This window comes from Centroberyx affinis, unplaced genomic scaffold, assembly GCF_046629955.1.
Source record: "Centroberyx affinis isolate AG114_WGS23_722 - 3 ecotype Tasmania unplaced genomic scaffold, CSIRO-AGI_Caff_v1 ptg001979l_1, whole genome shotgun sequence".
NCBI lineage: Eukaryota > Metazoa > Chordata > Actinopteri > Beryciformes > Berycidae > Centroberyx > Centroberyx affinis.
The window spans coordinates 180,070-202,277 of NW_027280325.1; the positions used below are offsets into that span (position 1 = coordinate 180,070).

Sequence of the window (22,208 nt, forward strand, 5' to 3'; positions counted from 1 at the left end):
GTAAACACACAGCTCATCACAGTGGAATATACATCAGGTGAGCTCACCTTGTTAATCACATGACGTATGAAATAAAAAGGCTCCTGCAAAGACACATTAACGATACACAAATATGAAACAAGTACTTGTTTCATATTTGTGTATCGTTAATGTATTTTGTGTATGTTCGCTCCAGTTCTGTTGTTGCTGATATGTAAATATGATAGTTTCTTAAACCTTTCAATGTAAACTATTATTCCTGCTCTAACCAGCACCTGAGAAGAGAATCCACAACCTGCAGTGTCATTGTTTGATAATCTATTATGGGACTATTTATTATTTTTTTCATTTTGAACGGGGCAGATAACCAGTCTGAAGGTTTTTTATACCACAGGTTTTCCATTATATGTAGACTATTCAAACCCAGTGCACATGCCTTACTTCTCTTCAACAGCTTACATTGGTCTGCAGTGATCATTTAGGCCCACATGAATGTTTTCATCCTCTCCATAAAACCATAAGACACTTGCCTCCTTCTCTTATCCAGTCTGTGCAGAAACAAATCGTCTGTATCTCCTTCAGATGAAAAAATTGCGAGATGCCAAAACCTGGAAACACAATTGTAAACCTTCTCCATCAATTTGACTTGTCTAATTTTTACACCATTAACTGTATGATCATGTTTGGTCTAAATATCTGCCATATTTTTAAAAATGCCAAATTGCAAAATTATCAGTAAAGTGATTATCAAAATGTCTCTTCACTTTCAGCAACCTAATGCCGATTCTCTTGGAATTCTTAAGGGTAAAAAAAGTTGAGTATTGACTCTTATTGACAGAACAGTGCAACTTCTTATGAATGTGGAAGTTTCAATTACTGAATAGTTTACCAACTAAGTGACATAATCTAGAAATACTTATACTATAAATACTGGTTGAGTATCTTGTGTGGAAACATTTTTACTTCGTTTCAGGAAAATGGAAACATAAACTTTATTGGAAACTACTTTGGTAGGGTCCTATTTGATATTCCAAAGTTGATCAATTACACATTACATTTAATTTTTTTACCTGTAATTTTTAGATTTGATTACATTAATCTTGGTGAGAGGTCAGAAAGAATGCAAGTTTATCTCATTTTCTCCCTTGAAAGGGTACATGAAACTATGCAAAAGTCACCCAAAATGATGAAAGCATCATGCCCCCATATTCCCCGAGCATTTCAGTGTAAAAGCTTTTTTTTAAAGATAATTTTCATGGTATTTCTGCTTTATTAGACAGTTCACAGTGAAAAGGGACTGAAAAGACTGAGACTAAGACACCAGTCCAGAAGTTGCTCTTTCAGAGAATTTCAGAAAATTCACTGGGTTTATCTGATTGTAATCTGATGTAAAAAAAAAACAAACAAACACAAAAGAGATTATTTTCATAAAAGCCACAGTATTTTATTACCCCCAAAATGCAAATTTTTCTACAATGGCATGCAGAACTTAATTACATTCATGTGAAAACGCATACTGTACCAAAGGGACAGGGGAAATTAGGGCAGTTTAAGGGAACACTTCCCTGAGGTCTAAGTGCCACATATTATAGAATGCTAAGTCTTATTTGTTTCGCGTGACACAGAAAAAGTGACACAGAAAAAAAGCAATTTGCATTTCAAGCAAACCTCACACGAACAGTGCAGTCTTAATTACTGCAAACTACTAATCGGTCAAAAGTATTTACATTTTAGGCTTTTGGCTGAGAGTGGAACAGTAGAATTTCCATTAATTCCAAGATTACAAGCAACAATAGTCACGCTTCTGAGCCTTAATGACCTGACAGTATAAATGTAAGAATTATCTTGTTAAATAAAAGTAAAATAAATAAAATAAGAGCTAAGAAGAGAGATGGGATTTTTGAGCGCTTTTACAATGACTAGAGGAGAGGGAAAATGTATGTAACTAAAAATGTATAATGGGAAAAAACAGCCAAAAGCAAAATCACACTATGCTGTACGACTGCACCCAAATGCAGGTGATGGTGATGAAGCTGACTGATATGAAGAGGATGTAGAGGCCGAACAGCAGGCGGTCGATGATGAAACCCACCTGGATCCAGTCCTCAGAGCTCCGGTTCCCAGTCAGCTGCTGCTCCACCTGGAGGCGGACGGCCTGGAGGTCCTTCCCCAGCCTCCTCAGCTCCTCCAGGGCCTCGTCCTCCACCGCCGGCCCCTTGTGCTCTGGAGGTTTCCCGTCAGCCACTGGAGGGCAGGCTTTCATTTCTGTTGCAGAGGGAATAGAGCTGGTGATGGCATCTCTGACTGGTTATATGGCTTTGCACAAAGACACACAGTCCAGAATTACTTATCACTGTGGTAGGTGGCAGCCTAAAAGCTGAAGAGGCAGGATTGTAACTGGAAAGTTCCTGGTTTGAATCCCTAAACAGTCTTATCTACTGCACTGGAAAGCACTTTGAATTGCATTCACTTATACGAAAATTGCATTATAAATAAAGATTATGATTGATTGATTGGTTGATGAAAATGAATGTGCAATGTGCTTTCCTCCCTCAAAACCAATTGTTGAGCAAGGCATATAACTCATAATTCCAATGGGGAATGGGGTTGTTCAGTGGCCAACAGTGAGAGACTTGGACTGGAAATCACTTTATTACCTGTCTTAAGGCCCATTCACATCTAGTACAATAACTATAAAAATAATTAAATCATTAGAGTAAATAGAAAGTCTGTGTTCAACTATAACTACAACTATAAGTGTAAAATCATCCAAAACGATAGTTATCGCTTTGGTTCGATCTCAGAGCGATTTTTGGGACGCAGAGAAAGCGATAAAACATTTTCAACCAATCAAATTAAAGTTGTAAGAAAGAAGGGTGCATAGAATTCGGTAGCTCACTTTTTGCTGAGGAACTGATCACCGATATCGTTGTAGTATGAATGCTTGAGCAACAATGTATCGTTACAGTTCATAGTTATCTTTATAGTTATTGTTCTAGATGTGAATGAGCATTTAATCTGGTTGCTTGAAAAGTTTTGCCGGTGCAAAACCACATCCCAGGTCTGACGTTTTACCTTGTGCTGCAGGATTTTGGATGATTGTGTCTCCTGGATCTCTGGGCTTTGGAGGAAGCCGCACCAGGCGACCCAGGATCCGAAGAACGAACACTCTGACCCAGCGGGGGACAGGAGAGAAGTTACTGGAGCCACACAGCAGGTTGGTGATGAGGATCGTCTCCAGCAGACTGGCCACCATCAGAGCCAGGCAGAGAGACAGGAACACATCTGAGACGGAGAGAGGAGAGAGGAGAGAGGGAGAGATGACTGACTCTTTCTATAGCAGTGGTTCCCAGTGTTTTTGTTTTTTTCTCAGCATCCCTATAATGCACCTTTGAAAGAATCTGTGACCCACTGTCCCCACAGGTAATGTATATGTCAAAGTAAAAGTCAATGAAAGATAGATTTCACAACATCTTATGTAGTTTGTTTTACTAGAAATAACATGTGAAAATGATTGCTGTCCTTTGTCTCTCTCTAATATGATTCCTTTAGGAGTGTCCCGAACCAGAGGTTGGGAACCAATACTGGAGTCAGTGGACATAATATTCTTCAAAGACTCTTTCTTGTGCCATAGATCCATTTGTGCAAAAAAAAAAAACTCTTTTACTTGAAATTCCTCATTCAGCAGTTCAAAACTATAGGTCATTCTATTTTCAAAAATCATACTATTTTGTAGACATTTTGAAATGGACAAAGTTTTTCAAAACATTTTTTTTTTTTCGTTTTTTCAAAAAAAAAAAATTCTTGTGAGCGATTTTTATCACAAATGGATTTAGAATTTTGGGTCAAAACTATTAAATTTATTTTCTTTTTTTTTCAGAATCAGGAGTATTGCAGCATTGCATACTTGGGTCTAGGCCGGATGAATTGCTTTTTTATTACTAATGTTTCATTCACATTCAGGTCAGGCATTTTGCTAACACTTTTATCCAGTGAGACTTACAAAGAGCGCAACAGTAAAAAAAAAAGATGACTTTCCTGAATCAACAACATTACAAGCAATAGTAAGTACCAATAGTAAGGAGTGCAAGGGTCAAAGTCACAGAGGCCACAAGAAACAAGACATTTCACTGAATGTATCTGCAGTATGAGCATTATACTGACTCATGAGAGGAATGGTGTTCCCGGTGATGGGCAGCAGGTCGTTCATGATGAGCAGGAAGACGGTGTAGCCCAGGATCAGGGTCATCTTGAAGGAGGAGCGGTCCACACTCTGGGGAGGCAGCAGGAAGCTGAAGAGGTCCACTGTGATCAGGAAGCAGCTGGGGATCAGCAGGTTCACCACATACAGGGTGGCTCTGCGCCGCACTGTGATCTGGAACGGTGTAAATAAATGTACAGTAGACCGTCATGTTTATTGACACATCTGGTGCTGTGAATGTACTGTGTATAAAATGAGATATACACTCCAGATTATGTCTCATGCCTTCCCACTCGACATGAGGTTCTACTCTCATTGTACCATATTGTGTGTCTGTATGTCCTGAAACTTTATGTCTCGGCTCTAAAGTCACCAAGACAAATTCCTATGTTGCAGAATGTGATTTAAATAATTCTCATTATTTATGTGCCATATATGATCACAATTCTGTAATGATATAGCAGAAATAACAAAATAGCCAGCGGTTAAAGGCCCAATATGTATTTCAGTTTTAACACTATCACCTCACCGCTGGCTTTGTTTAGATACAGATTTATTTAACTGAAATTTACTGTCTGAGCTTTTGATGCAATGGCGGTCAGTATGTAAAAGCTAAACATGAGTTTTATATGTATTTTGAGGCTGTAAAAGGCTGGTTTAGATTTGTAATGCTTAGAAAACAGAACTGTCTTTTAAGTTATGATGGGTTACATAAAGCTGCAAAAAGCTTATTTTGCTTGTACAAAATGAACCCATCAAGAACATTATGTGTAAATACCCAAAATGGCAAAATTCATTCTAAACTGCAGCTTTAAATATAGCAGCCAACTGCATTATCCTGTCTGACAATACAAAGTGACCAAATGTCAACACTAGTTTGACTAAGTACTATCCATTTGTATGGTGGAAAAGTAAACATTGTTATTGTTCAATGGTTGTAATGGCTTTACATACAGCATTCATGTTCAGGTAACTGAATATGATGTTGGTCATGCACTTTTAGTACGGTAACTGTATACTAATAGCCTATGTTACGCTCTTTCAGATTAACATTCAGATGAAAAAGAGAAGTAAATCTCAAAGTGATTTCCCTGGCTAAATAAAGGATAAGCAGTGAAATAATAAGCTACAGCCCAACAGTGGTGAAGTTCATGAAACCCCTATCTCTGGATTCACATGATCCTGAGATCAAATCTCACCAGACTTTTTTATCCTGTGTCCCTCCCTACTCTCTGTCTGAATAAATAACATTGTTCAACATAAAGTCACCTGCTCACTAAAAGGTTACAAACCACAGTAATTCCTTACGTAGAAGCGGATCTTGTCATAAGGGTCATCGGGGGAATGTTCTTTACCCGAAGCAGGTGGCTGGTAATTCTCTGACCTGATGCCGACCAGCTCCCACTCACCCATGGTTGTGATCACGTCTTTAGAGTTTCTCAGAATATCCTCTGCAGACACCGCCAACTTAATCTGCACAGCGGACACTGAGAGGAACATGTAGTTATAGTCAGACTTATGTGAGATAAAAGGTGCTTTTATTATTATAAAACATGTCCAATGTGTACAGTGCACCTTATAACTTTCAACTTGCAGGATAAGAATTACTAGACTGACTGATATGAGTTTTTGAAGGCCGATACAGATAATTTTAGATTGAAGGTGCTGTTAAACTGGGGTACTTACACATTGTGCTGATATTCAAGATCTTTAAACTTGACCATTTTCATGCCAAAACAGTATTAAATAAAACATTACAAGTGTTCAGTGTTGCACCCAGAATTGTATTCTTGTCAAGGTGGAAAAGCCTCTGAAACAGCATTTAGGCCATGGGACACTGAAAATCTCCATTGAAAAACCAAGGCAAATAATGATTATGATAATAATGATGATGATACTACTACTGCTACTACTACTACTACTACTACTACTACTACTACTACTACTACTACTACTACTACTACTGCAAATAACAAAACTCTTCTGTGGAATCTGATCAAAATGTCACATAAGAGTTATATCAAGTTAAGGGCTTCCCTGTCTGGTATTCATTAATTCTACAATAAATATGTAATCAAACAAACTGCATCATATCTATCATATTGGAGGTGGATGACACTGATTGGCTGATATCTGATTTTTAATAAAAAGGCCAACAGCGGCTTGATATATTGGTCTAACCCTAGTGTTATGTTCTGTAAGGTTGAATCACCAAAGAACTGACAAATACAAAAATAAAGATCCACAAAGTTCCTACTTACTACGGTGAAAGTAGGAGTTGAAGGTCAAAGTGCAGTTCTGGATGTCGAAGGGGAAGTTGTAAATGTCGAGCCTGCAGGAGCTGAGCACTTTGACAGGCTGAAAGTCTTTCACCGTGCCGTCAGACCAGAGATAGACGTATGGGACAAACGGTGCCGAGTTCTTCTCCATACTGAAAGACAGGAGAAAACAGGAGTTCAAAAGAAAACATAAAATCAAAGGAAACACAACGCTTTCTTTTATACAAATAAGAATGACTATATTTGCAAAGCATTTTTATTAAACTTGCAAAGTTCTGCAAAATAAAAGGAACAAGTCAAACATATTAGCTACTTTATTATACAAGGCAAGTTTTGGCTGCTGCTCTTAATAAAGGCCCACTCAGCAAAATTCAAAACCCACACACATCTCCTAACAAATAAATTAACAATGCTTTCACTGGCTATCGCTGCTCATGCTAATTACCCAGTTTTTCTTCTATTTATTCTAAACAAACCGCTGTTGCTGCTGCTGGAAACATAAAACGCATTATACTAGTTCTTCTGTCATGTGGAGACCCAACAGGCCAGTGACCTGTTCAAAGTCCAATGTGATCTCAGAAAATTTCATGAAATGAGCACAAAGTCTGAAACGAAGACTACATGTTGGACCACGCAGACCATAATTACCTCCGCCAAGGAGGTTATGTTTTCGGTGCTGTTTGTTTGTTTGTTTGTCTGTTAGCAGGATTACGGAAAAACTACTGGCCCAATTTTCATGAAACTTCGTGGAAGGGTGTAGCATGGGCCAAGGAAGAACCCATAAAATATTGGAGCGGATCCGGATCCGACTCACGAACAAGCAATAATAGCACGAACCTTGGCGGAGGTCTGCGCTCTCCGAGTGCCCTTCTAGTTTGGTTTATGTGACAACAGCATATAATTGGAATGAATTGGACTATTGAATGAATTGGATACTGTTCATCATGTGAAAAGCTAAGTTGGTTAAGGTTAGGGGAAAAAACCCAGGTTGTTGTAGTTGAAGGTAGTTTACCATCACCCTGACCAATCATGTTGCACCGCTACTACCTGTTCCTAGTCGTGCCTCCTTCACGGAATCATGGTGGGAAAGTGTATTTCTCTCACTTTTCTTGCACGGAACATGGATCAGGCTCAGTCCTGATCCATTTATAGCTTTTGTAGAGATCTAGATGGAACTTACAATTCATTGATCACCAAATCTGGCACCCAGAGCTTTTTTCTTGGAAGACTAATCCTTGAAGCACCGCACTGATCTGGGTCCCAGCTGACAAACTCATTTGTCCATGACTGCAACACAAGACAATCACAGGCTTAATTGTCCACAAAAGATGACCTGCTGAATATCAGGTGGTTGGTGCACAAGCACAACCACAAGGACACAAGCAACTGACTCACAGCATTTGCTAATGTCAGCTAGCAATACGTCCTTAAAGCAGTCTGATATAGAGAGCTTTCAGGTGACGAAACACCCTTCAGTCTTCAGCTCTTGGGCAGCTAAAGCTCTGAACAGCTGGTTAGATTGCATATTGAGTACTCACTACCCTTTGCCAGATATACGTTGACAGGACTTGGGCCTTTTCATCCTGAAAAAGAAACCAACATTTAGCTTTTTTATGTTTGATTCACAGATTTTTTTAATGAAAGGCTTTTTTGACCCTACAGTATATTTCAACACATGACTATTTAAAGCCCGGTGAAAATTAGCTGTGTTGTCACCCATAGCCTCGGTAAAGGTACGGTTATTAGATGGCACATGAGTTCGAATGGCATTGTTCTCTTCTGCCAAAATAAACCAAACTAAAGGAGTAAATGCTCTAGGGTTCGGATGAATCGAACCAAACAAGTGTAAAGACCTAACAATTTGTTAAAACATTACTTTAAGCTACATTATAAACTGTTTTGTACATAATTATACTTACAAACAATTACTAATAATACTTTATAAAGTGCCCCGTACCACTCCCAGTATGCCAAACAGGGTGAAGTCGATGTCGATGTTGATGGGAGTTGACAAGCTCCTGACGGGTCGTATGGCGCTCAGGTTGAAGACCGGGCCGAGAGCCTCCAGGAGGGCCGGCGGGTCGGGTCGAGAGCAGTTCACCGTGAAGGCACTGCATGGAGCTACGGAGGGAAGAAGAAGAACGCTTTGTCGGCAGACCAGTCGTATGGTTCTTGAACCTGCACTAGGCGACTTCGCTCCAAATGGCAGCGAGAGGAAAAATGTTGGAATTTCACTACACAGAAATAACAACATACTTCTACCAACAGGTCATACAAAGCACTCGCTCAGTGCTGTTTAGGATAAAGTTTGTATTTTACGATTTTGTCATTTTGTCATTTTAGAGAACTTTTCCCGCCAGTGACCAAACCCGAAAGAATTTCATTTGGGCAAATAGGGCGAATCTACGGCGTCTCATGGGGACGCTCTTCTCTGAAGCCCCCAATCATCTAAGATGATTTGACAGGTGTATTTTTCCTAAAATTCTTGCCTAGTGTAGCTTTAAATAAGAGATACACTAGATCATGCCTGCTGATTAACTGAGTAATGCTTTACTTTCAATGTGTTTTTCTTTTTTGTTTGTCAATATGTTTTTCTGCTTATTTGATTGCACACAGTCGCCTAGAATCTGCTGAGCCACGAGGATGCCCCAATAAATTCATTATCTTTGACATCTTCTGTATGTTAGAATACTAGAAAGTTGCCAGTTATTATTGATTGAGATCATAACAGTACCCTCCATACTCCATAAAATAAACCATCAGTTTCACTAACCCCCCTGAATTAATTCAACCAATGACTTAGGTAGGTAGTTAGGTAGGTAGAGGTAATCAACTCTGTCTTGAACAAGATCATCAGGAGCTGATAATACTACTAAATCTATGAAAAGGAGATTTATGTATAATACTGTATTGTAGGAACTGTACTTACCATGCATGAGCACAGAGATGAAGATGAATAGAACCTTAGAAGGCTTGACTGTCAGCGGGCAGCGCTAAAACATTAACATTGGGTCAAAAGCAATCGTTAGTTTTAGTTTGAGTGGCGTAAGGGCTTTCCTGCAAAGCTGTCTTCACAGACTTTAAGTGGCAAATACAAATATTCACTAGATCACTTGTAGAACATTCTTAGTATCGGTTTTTGACATTTACTTGTCAATATCAGTGTTCTGAAGCCCCACAACTAGGAGTTAGTTAATTGAGAATGTGGCAGTCAGCCATATTATAATTTAAAAAACAAAAACAAAATAGCTCTGGCCTGAATCCCCACAATTACTTAAACTCCAATCAACAGGGAAAACCATACAGCATCAAGAAGATGCAAAAAGTATTTTTCTATTTAAGACTGAAAAGGAAATAAAAAAAGAGTGCAATGCCTAACATAAAAATATTAAAGCAATTTGTCATCAGTGCTAATTTGCTGAAAAAATATCCCTTTGTTCTAAAATTTTAATTATGGATTATGTATAAGGGATTCATCCTTCCTGCTTAAATGTCCCATTAAGAAAACTCCATAACACCTTACATCCTAGGATAGTTCTTCCTACAAGCCAGATAAATTCGATTTTCCAGTCACCTAATGTGTAATGCCATCAAGAAACCCAGTTTGAAATTTACTTACTTTTCAAAAAGTAAAAAAATTAAATGGAGGAACAGAAAAGCTCAGTTGAAGGATATTGTTTTACTAACTGGTGACAGAAATTCTGAATCTTTCTGTAGGATCAGTTATTTATTTATGTATTATTATTATTATTATTATTTTTTTTTTTACTTTGAGATTGTTTTTAATCTTACAGGTAAGGATTATCCTGGTATGAAGGTTTACTTTTGCAGACAGCATGTATTTCCTTTGTTGTTTTTAAGTGGGATAATATGTATTTTATAGATATGCTAATGCTATGTTAGATATAAGATACTCTTAGTAAGCACATTATTTGTTCAATCCATGGGTTTTATTTATTTGTTGGATTGAATGTATGTTTAGTAATGTATCTGCTTTTTTCAGGTTCCATATTTTGACACTTAAAAATGATACGTTAACCACTGTTTATCTTTCGGCATTGATAAGATTTTACTTTGGGGAGCAATTAGCCTATTTTGCTTATTATGTAATTATGTTTAGCTTACTTTAGCTTATTTTAGTGATGCCTGCACAGCCTGGCATAGATGTTACAATTGAAGGCTGATATTAAAAATAAATAAATAAATCAATACAATTTTTGAAACATGTTGATCATTTTGGAAACTTTGTGGAAAATATTTGTATGGGAGTCAACATAATTACTCTGCACACACCACACTGACTGGATGTCAATCATCAAAAACTATGAAATTCTTTTTCCAATAAATTTTATTCTGTATACAATGGTTTCCTCCATTCTACAACGGCACAATATAACACAAAAAGTTAGGCCCATGGTTAAATAGAAACTATGTCTAATAAATGTAGTAAAGCTATTTTTTGTGTCCACTAGTAATAATATGACAATTCATACTTACAGTAATGGTTATATATATAAGTATATATATGAGCTACTGTATAGTATATGTATAGAATAAATGACTTGAATTGCAGAGAAGAATATCAAGAATATCATCATCAGAAGAAAAGTCTAACAAAATTTTGATGTAGGCTATTGAGCAAATTCAACAAACATTTAAGTCACTACATAAATGGAGCCCCTTAAAACAGTCAGCAGTTGTCTACCGCCTGTATGAGCTCGACCAGATAATGATGATGGTAATGAAGCTGACTGATATGAAGAGGATGTAGAGGCCGAACAGCAGGCGGTCGATGATGAAACCCACCTGGATCCAGTCCTCAGAGCTCTGGTTCCCAGTCAGCTGCTGCTCCACCTGGAGGCGGATGACCTGGAGGTCCTTCCCCAGCCTCCTCAGCTCCTGCAGGGTCTTGTCCTCCACCGCCGGCCCCTTCTGCTCTGGAGGTTTCCCATCAGCCTCGCTCTGCTGTGCTGCTACAGGGCCGGGCTTCACTTCTGTTTTTCAGGGAAACACAAGAGAGCCTGTGAGAGCCGGGAATGGCAGGTAATATTGTCAGATGGTTGTGAGTGGTCAAGGTGCCAAAAGATGCCGAGCTTGAAGTCAATTGGTCCTCCTGGCCCATCCCACAATGCAATGCATACCTGCCATTCACTGTGCCAATTGACTGCTGTTCTGAATTTCAGAATTGAAATATTTCAGCCCTGAAATATGTTCCTGACTTTTCCTAGACCGACTTTTCCTAGTGTTGTTAGATTTTCATAATTAATCAAGAAAATGGTAATCAAGAATATTATAACTACATTTACCCACTTTGATATGGTTTCTTGGACTTTTCTTAGACCCCCAAAATCTATTGGCCTTGAAACAGTCATGTGAATGCATTTGTCCCAGTATGTTCTGTTAGCTTCTGTTGATTTAAATTAGAAATTTTTCAAGTTTCAAGGGCCAGGAACTTGGGATTCACTTACAGTAAATGCCCTTGCAATTTTGTTGAGGTGAGATAGCCAAGGCCACACCTGCACCGTATTCAGTGTTTCTATTGTCAACGTTGTTTAAAAGGTCTGTATTGATTGTCTTGTCTTGTTTCTTGTGGTGAAGCCAAAGACAAATTTTCACATCATAGACAATAAAGTTATCGTATTGCATCGCATCGTATCACATCGCATCGCATACAAAGCGCATAACAAAGAAGTTTCAAAAAGTGATTTTGAAAAGTGATTAAAACCTGATTACTTATTATTTCAAGTTTGTTTTAGGGTTCTATAGTCAAACACTTTTATTAAAATACTGTATATCTCCTAACAAGTCTTATACCTGCATCTGTTTGTTCTTTAGGCTTTGGAGGCAGGCCGACAAGACCGCCCAGGATGTGAAGAACGAGCACTCTGACCCAGTGGGGGACGGGAGAGAAGTTACTGGAGCCACACAGCAGGTTGGTGATGAGGATCGTCTCCAGCAGACTGGCCACCATCAGAGCCAGGCAGAGACAGAAGAACACATCTGTGATAGAAATGAGAGAGGGATAGATGACTGAGCCTTTCTACAGCAGTGGTTCCCAATGTTTGCTTTGTTTTTCTCAGCGTCCCTATAATGCACTTTTGATAGAATCTGTGACCCACTGTCCCCGCAAGTCATGTATATGTCAAAGTAAAAGAGAGGAGAGAGAGAGCACACTGAGGATTTGCACAGGGAAGAGCGTGTGCTGTATCACCAAAATGAACAAATCAGAATGCCATTCACTAAGCGTGTAAATTATATGTAATCAATGTGTTATATGTGTCAATATGTTGAATCCACCCTCAATCAGCCTGCATTCAGTTCTAAGACACTGTATCTTCTGCAGAAAATGTTTACGTCACACTTTGCACTTGTAATTACGAGATAGCTAATAAGCTTAAATTCCTTGATTGGCACATTAGAAGTGACTGATAATACGGAGTGCAAGTGGCAAAGACGCAGCAGCCCCGACAACAGATGTAACAGATTTCATTGAATCACTGGAGAGTGTATTTTTGAGTGTATAATACTGACTTATGAGAGGAATGGTGTTCCCGGTGATGGGCAGCAGGTCGTTCATGATGAGCAGGAAGACGGTGTAGCCCAGGATGAGGGTCATCTTGAAGGCGGATCGGTCCACACTCTGGGGAGGCAGCAGGAAGCTGAAGAGGTCCACTGTGATCAGGAAGCAGCTGGGGATCAACAGGTTCACCACATACAGGGTGGCTCTGCGCCGCACCGTGATCTGGATTGGAAAACAAAACAAAACAAAACAAAACAAAACACATTCTTGGTTTCCTTTGTGTCCACATTTGAAGATGGTCATCTTTCCAATGGCGCTTTGTTGCCTGATAAACAATAATAAAACAATGGTCTCTGAGTGCCCTGAAAAGCATTACACAAAATGTTACTATTGTTATTGTTACTAATTTGACTCCCTTTATACCTTCATATAAAGATTTAAGAAGAGATGAAACTTTTTGGGAATATTGGGCCGTTGCTGCAGCAAACGGTAAAGGGATACAGCAAAGAAAAATAGTTACAGTATGTTTACGTACACATCTGACAATTTCCACTCAAGGACATGTTTACATTACAGTTTTTCTCGATCGCTTACACACTATAACTGGGCCTACTAACTAAACATCCCAAACCATGATGTCATCTACCAAAAGACAGACCCATTTCCCAAAACTATAAACACTATTCCCCTGTTTTCACACATGATTCACATTTGTTGAGCTTTTTGTGAAAAACTCTACACACAAATCCCTTCATATATCACTGGCTGCACCATGTGCTCAATTAGAAAGCACTGGCGTTCAATATCATTAACTCAAGTCATCACAGCTCAAACCCAATTAACACACAATTCCCCAGGTGCAAACACTAAGAGTCAAAATTGTTCACACACCAATCAGAACCTCAGGATAAATACATAGATAGATAGATAGATAGATAGATAGATAGATAGATAGATAGATAGATAGATAGATAGATAGATAAAAGGGCCATGGGTCAGTTCACTTGTTTTGGAACAATGGATCCACAAAGACCTGAAGGTAGAGGAGGAGGACACAGGAGAGGAGGTGGAAGAGGAAGGGCAAGGGCAATGAGACAAATAGTTTCTGATGAGATTCTCAAACTGGGATGCTGAGGCAGAATGAATGTGATTTCTTTCTTTATCTACAAACTTTTTTTTTTATATTGGTTTATATTGGTAAATACATGGAAATTATTTTACTGTATTCTACGTTCTTTATCAGTTGCATATTTTTGCGGTACATTTACTTTTTCACTCAATTTCAGTTTATTTTACTACAGTACATAGCGGAATTAAAAATGTTGAAAATGTATACATGTGTTGTGTCTTTATATTGTGTTCATCATGTAAAGAGGTTGTTCTGGGGGAAAACCATAAGTGTCATTATTCATTGCAGTAACAGGTTTTTACAGTAGTGTTTTGAATTGATCTCACCAGTGTGTAATGGCTACTTTGTAGTGTGTGTGTATTTGGTGGCTTTTGTGTGATGTCTGAAGGCAAAGTTTGGTTTAGATGTAAGATTACATGGTTTTGAGTGGAGAGTTTGGTTTTGACATGGAAGTTTGAAGTTTGTGAAGATGAGTGTGCAGTTATGCATTTGTGTTTAGAGTTTTGGGAAATGGAGCATAATTTCAAGAAATGTGTCTTAGCAATCAAGAAAAACTGCAATACATAATGTGTGAAAAATGTGCACATATTCACATTAATGGGTCTAAAGTAGGCCACATATGTACAGAAAATGTACAGAAATCTATTCTACTCTACTGTACTCTTCTCTACTCTGAACTCCAGGATTGGCTACATAAAAAGTATGTATTATTTAACAACAACAATACCACTACTACTACCAATTATAATTATATAATACTAATAATCACCATCGTCAACATCCTTTTCATCCTCCTCATCATAATGCTACTACTGCTACTACAACTACAAATAATAATTATCTAAACTTTTACTTGAAATTTGGCCATGGCATGCAATTTCCAATCTAATCCAAAAAAAAAAAAACAGTAGAAATGGTCTCACTCCAGTCAGACATTAAACATACGTGGAATGCAAGCTCATCGTAAGTAGCATCTTCATCATCATCATCTCCCAGAATGTATTTATGGTAGGTGATGTCCAGCAGCTGCCACTCCCCCATGGTGGTCATCACCTCCTTGGAGTGTTGAATAATGTCGTCCACTGCTCTACCCAGTTTCATCCTCACGTCCCTCACTGAGAGGAGGAGAAGAGAGGAAGATGAGAGGCGGAAGAGAGGAGGGGAGAGGAGAGGAGAGGAGGAAGAGAGGGGAGGAGAGGAGAGGAGAGGAGAAGAGGAGGAGAGGAGGGGAGAAGAGAGGAGAGGAGAAAGAGAGGGGAGGAGAGGAGAGGAGAGGAGAGGAGGAAGAGAGGAGAGGAGGGGAGAGGAGAGGAGGGAGAGAGGAGGGGAGGGGAGAGGAGAGGAGAGGAGAGAGAGAGGGGAGGAGGGGAGAGGAGGAAGAGAGGGGAGGAGGGGAGAGGAGAGGAGAGGAGGAAGAGAGGAAGGGAGAAGAGAGGGGGAAGAGAGGAGAGGAAGAGGAGAGGAGAGGAGGAAGAGAGGAGGGGAGAGGAGAGGAGAGGGAGATGAAAGGAGAGGAGAAAAGAGGAAAGGAGAGGAGATGAAACAAGAGGAGAGAGGAGAAGAGAGGAAAGGAGAGAAAAAGGAAAGGAGAGGAGAGAAGAAGAAAGGAGAGAGGAGGACGAGAGGAGAGGAGAGAAGAGAAGAGAAGAGCAGAGGAGAGGAGATGGAAGGAGATGGAAGGAGAGAGGGAAGAGAGGAGAGGACATCTTCATTATCAATTTGTCTAACAAGTGCAATAATATACAAGTGGCATTTCTCATGGAAAGAAAAATGCAATATCAAAATCATTATTGTCATTGACACTGTCAAAACAAATGACTCATCGTAATCAATGTCAAAGTAAATGGCCAGCTTGCCTAAGCTGTGTGTAATTACAGACACTTTCCAGCCGAAACATTAAACATCAGTTATTTCAAACTGGGGCCGCACAAAATTTGTCTCGGCACTTCATTATCTCTTGGCAAGGATGGAAATGTAGATGTGACTTGTCTCATCTGAAACTTAGAACTGAAATAGACTCATATCACTGCCCAGTTTTTCTCATGGTGCATCTGCAGTAAAACACTCTCCGAACACAAATTGATTGATTCTAAGTTATCTGTAATTGTGACAATGATATCACTCTTCAGTATTTTCAGTAAGATCAATATGCACTTGGGAAATGTTTCAGGAAAGTATATGACTATGTAAAATACAGTATATAATGGCCCAGATAAGGAGATACTCTTCATTAGACGTTTCTGTTGGACCACTGCTGTAATAAACTAGCTTACTTGTCTCTGTAGTGCAATTTTACTTCATTGTTTGTGTCAATTAGAGGCTGGGGTGCTGTGCCAGAGATTTATGTAGGAAAAAAACATTCTGCTGTATTGTAGCCTACTCAGCTACATTTTAAATCCCATCCATTACAGAATACAGATTTTGTAGCTCTACATAAGCATCAGAAACTAGACAATCGTAAATTGACTAATTGTGGATCCATTCACAGTAAGAAGAGAAATCTGGCTTTACTTGGTGCACTTTATTTTGTAATTTCTAATTTTTCCAATTAAAAGAATATAGTTTCAACTCTTTCCTCTTGTCCTTTTAAAATTGCATGGAAAAGATCACAGCTAACAATACTCTCTTTTCTAAAAAGTAACTCGGTAACTTTTACTCTGAGTACATTTTAAATTAGCTACTTTTAACCTTTACTTGAGTAGGCTTTTACACCAGTAATTTTACTACTACTTAATAAGTAAAATATCAGTAAAGTAACAGTACTTCTACTGGAGTGGAATGTTTTAGTACCCTTTCCACCCCTGCATATTCTACTGTAAACATGAAGCGCCTCACCCACGTGGGTGTAGGGGTTGAAGGTGAGCGTGCAGTTCTGGATGTCGAAGGGGAAGGTGTAGATGTTGAGGTTGCAGGAGCTGACCACTCTGACGGGCAGAGCGTCGTGGACCTCGCCGTCATGGTGCAGATGCACATACGGGACGAAGGGGGCGGTGTTTTGATCCATGCTGCAAGACAGGAACAAGCAGACGGGTTATCCATGAAATGTTTGCAAAATGAAAGCATGGGATCTTCAATTCAACTGTTTGCACACTGAAATAGATGCAGCTTCTCTTTTACTGATTTCTCTCTTTTTATGATTTATAGTTTATTCAACTTTTCAAAGCAAAAGTACAACAGACATATACTCCCATAACAGCAAGATACAGAAGTACAACAAGAAAAGAAAGAAAAAGAAAAGGGAAAAACAAAATAGATGCAGCTTCTCAACTGTAGCCCCAGTTTGTGATTAAGGCTGATAAGACGGGTTTATGTTTACAATTACAGAATGAAGATTTTAAGAAAATAGATAGTAGATAAAGAAATAAATAGATAGCCCATAATTATTCCTACTGGTTTCGTTTGCATTGAGACTATTCCTTTACCCAGTTACATACTCTGAATGTAAGAGGACTTAATAGCACACCCATTAGGTGACGTATAGAATATGTGACTGGGTCTCTTCACTCCAACAACACTACAAAACTACACTGTAACCAATCCAATCTTTTCTTTCATGCTTTTCTCATTTAGCCTGTCTTATTTCACTCATTTGATTATGTAAGTTAACTATCACATGTACCTCTTTACTTTCTATTATTTTCTTCTTTTAATGACATGTAGGTGATTTACATGCTCATGACTTATTGATAAAAGAAACTAACTTCTGCATGAGATTTTGTGTGTGTGTGTGTGTGTGTGTGGGGGGGGGGGATTACGGTGTCTTTTATCCTTGATTCTATGTTTTTTGTTTTTGTCTTTCTATCCTTTCTTGCCATGTACTCTATGTTGTTATAAATGTCGTAATGTTCTAAATGTTCTAAATGTTTGGTTAGGTGTAAGCTTCATCTTTACAAATTATATTGTACTGCTCCAATTTCAATGCCTAACAAAGCAATGAAAATAATTGATCACAAAAAAAACAACAGTAGCCTATACTAGATTGTAACATTCTATTATTTTGCCTAGTGTAATTACCTGGTTATACTGTAGTAGGCTACTGTTAAAAACACATAGTAACCTAATATTTCCTCTGTCACTACATTGTTGATATGTGATTTATAACTTAGCTGTACATGGAACTCACAATTCATTGATCACCACATCTGGCACCCAAAATTTGTCTCTGGGGAGAGAAATCTGGTCGGCGCCGCACTGGATCGGGTCCCAGCTGACAAACTCATTCCGCCACTCCTGAAACAAAAGACTGGGTGTAAGTATCATTCTGAGCATTTAGTTTTTAAGTATTACATGAGCAGTGTTTACTATTAGGTACTTTTTTTGTATTACTGAAAAGTATCCTCAAGTAGGCTATACTTGAGGATTGAATTTAAGACAAATTTAAAAACCTAAATAAACAAAGCTGGAAAAACAAGGCTATTTCTGATTGAACATAGCTACTAAAAGTTGTGAAACTATAAACTGGCAGGATGAGAAAAAGGACATTGATTAATTAATTGATCAAGTCCAACTGGGTTTAGTAAAGCAGATAGCATATTGTACTACCATGTTTTTTTCATCTAAGAGTGGAAAAAATGGTGAAAATAAGACCTCTAACATATACATCTAAGACATTTTAATACTTTTTAAGACCTTAAATTTCAACAGTTTATTTTAAGACTTTTCCAGTCTTTTTAATGATCCTGTAAAGTATACTTGTTTTCCTTGTGATATTCACTGGGAAACTTACTTGAGATGTTAGTTTCCTGCCGTTTTATTTACCACTACATCGCTGATTGAGATATGAGATGGAAGAATGTACTACTTACAAAAGTTAACCAAATGTAAGTCGTCAGGAGCTGAGCCTTTTCATCCTGGAAAGAAAAGATAGCTCTCTTAAGGCATAAAACAAAACCGACAGTGGTTACCAAAGTGTGGTCTGGGGACAGCAGGGGTCCTGAAGGGAGTCTCAGGGGGTCCCCAGCAATAAGGAATAGATTAATTTCAGTTTAGGTGCATTTGGTAGAAGTTAGCAGCAGACTTTTTCTGACCTCTCCCTCCACTGTTATCTAACCCACCAGCAGTAGAGCAGACATACATTTCTGCTGTAGATAACACCATGATCCACATAATAACACCAAAATATTTTCAGAATGATGTCCCTGGCCTAAAGTACATCTAATTGGAGATTACTAATATTAAAAAAGTGGCACCTACTCTTACAGAATGATAAATAGCACCATCTTTAAAGAAATTACAGTGATTTTGAAATTATAGTAGATAAGTTCACAGCTCTTGACACAACAGCAATGCTGGAGGCTGTGTGGACAAATGGACACATGGATGCTAATCACTGTCATATATTTTGGATATGTGAAAAGATCAGTGTTTTCTGGGATAAGATATGCTCAGCTTTGAGAAAGATCTTAGGATACGAAATCCCCAATGATTGTAAGGTATTTTACCTGTGTAATATCAGAGGATGTGGTATTAAAATGTGACTGGTACCTTTGTAAGATTTTACTTGTCGGCAAAAAAGCAATCACCAGAAACTGATACAGAAGTGAAGCCCCTGGTTCTTGAACAATGGACGGACATTGTAGGGGAAATATTTGATATGGAAAAATTAACATTTATCCCAAGGACTAAGGAGGATTTATTCCATAGAAAATGGGAGAAATGGAATAGCTACATCACAAACAAAGAGGACAAAGCCAACTCTTGATATGAATAAAAATGGTTTAAATGTAGAACAATGCACAAGATATCTATGAAATATGTACCCCATGCTGTTTAATGTTCATTGTTAACTTTTGTATGATACAATTCCCAATAAAAAATAAGTGATAAAAAAAACATGAAGTCCTCAGCTGACAAATTGAGAACACCTTTACAGACTGGATCCTCTGTATGTTGGAGATACTGAATGATGAACTTCAGGTAATTTCTCAAAACGGACACATACAGTATACAGCGTTTCAGAAACATATACTCCTCGTCTTTATCTTTTGCAGAAGATCTATTGAGCTCTACTGAACATCTACTGAACATACCACTCCCAGTATTCCGTACAGGATGAAGTGTGTGCTGACGGTGGTGCGGGTCGACATGTTCATGACGGGTCGGATGGACTTCAGCTTAAAGACCGGAGCCAGAGCCTCCAGCAGGGCGGGGGGGTCCGGCCGGGAGCAGTTCAGCATGACGCCGCCACATGGAGCTGATGGAGAGATCCAGAAATAACACCATGAATATGCTTCAACTGAGGGGATTATTCAACCAAACAATAGATCTGTGACCAACAGAATGGATTTAGGTAACACTTTACAATAAGGGTACATTAATTAAGTCAATTAATTAAATAATTAATTAATTAACAGTTAACTAATGTGTCTAATGTGTTTACTAATGGTGTTCATGTTAACTAAGGTATTAATTTATACATTATTTAATAGTCATCATTATAAACTATTAAATAATGTATAAATTAATACCTTAGTTAACACCATTAGTAAATTACACATTAGTTAACTGTTAATTAAGGGTTAGTTAATGCTTATTAAGCATTAACTAACCCGTAACTTAGTGTACCCTTATTGTAAAGTGTTACCTGGATGGGTATATTTTAGGGACTTGCCAAATGTTTAACTCGGTAGATTAATTCTTGGTTGGATTAATTTATCATTTTCTTTTTTCTTTTCTTTTTTTTAACTTAAGGACATAATTTATCATTTTCAATTTAACATACAATACCTGGGAATTTAAATCAAATATTACCAGTATTACATTACAAATTGCTTTAATTACAATAGGGTGTCCTTATTATTGTGCATTCATTTTATGTCATATCATGCTTGTCTGTGCTTTGACTGATGGGATATTCAATGAAACAATGATCAACAACCAATAATTTAACAACCAGTGAAGAGACTGACAATCAGAACAAGAGAGGGCTTCATGCAGATCTTTAAGTATTAAATCAGCATAAACAATTGGCCTTAACTGTTGTATTTCTTATTTTATTTTGCTTAAATTCCTTGTTTTATATTTTTCTGTAACTTTAACATTTGCCATTGATGCTGCTTTGTCGGCCAGGCGTTCTTGAGCAAAACTGTAGATTTCAGTGGGACCTCATGCTTCAATAATGCTTAAATAAAATAAACATAATGAGTGATGATGAATGATTATTGTGCTTACCTTGTATGACAGCGAAGGCGATGATGAAGAGAGTCAGAGAAGGCTTGACTGATGGCTGGAGCCACTAGAATTAATATCAGTTAGGGATAAATTATTAGAGAATAAGTTAGGATAGATGCTTGTGTTGTATTAAAATCTCATGTGTACATCGCTTTGGATAAAAGCGTCTGCCAAATGGGAAATTGTAATTGTAATTGATATAATGTCACCAAGAGAAAAGTGTTTATCATAATCATTGATCTTTCAGATGATTATTTGTTTCAAAAATAACCTCACAACTTATGTGCACCATGAAAAGACACTTTACCTTCAGTGTCATATCTTTGGACGCCATCAAAGGGAGATTTTCTGTCCCTGGACTTGTTAGAGAGAAGCTGTTTCTTCAGTATCGCATGCCTGGAGAGACACAGATTTACACATAACAAAGACACATTTGCATAAACCATCACCTTGATTGATCGTCACATCTTCTGCTGCTGCTACATTTCCCAGAAAGTTATGGGAACATTACCTTCTTAGTTGCCCTACTGCAAAAAATGCTTTTTGTGATATTTTTAGTCAAATTATTTCACTGCATTGGCCAATGTGACTTCTTTCAAGAAATCATCACAAAACAATGATGACAAAGAAAATGTTTCTTTCTCCAAAACAATTTCACTTTTACCAAGTAAATAATCTGAAACAAGTTACATTATCTTCAAAATAAAAAAGCTGAAACTGGTCAAATTATCTGCCAGTGCAGTAAGACGATTTCACAAAAAAAAAAATCCTAAAATAAGGTTGATAAGTCTGCATACAAGATAAAATAACTTAACAAGTTTGTCAGTTTTTACAGTGCGTCTAGATAGATATCCATAACTACACAGCAGAGACACAGGTATCCATTACCTACCTGGCAGACAAACTCTTGCAAGTCTAAATTCAGTCCTA

General features: G+C 38.1%; 1 pseudogene; it reads right to left on the reverse strand.

The window, feature by feature from the left end:
* Nucleotides 1-1,435: 1,435 nt before the first annotated feature.
* Nucleotides 1,436-22,186, reverse strand: LOC139653800 (uncharacterized; annotated as a pseudogene).
* Nucleotides 22,187-22,208: the final 22 nt, after the last annotated feature.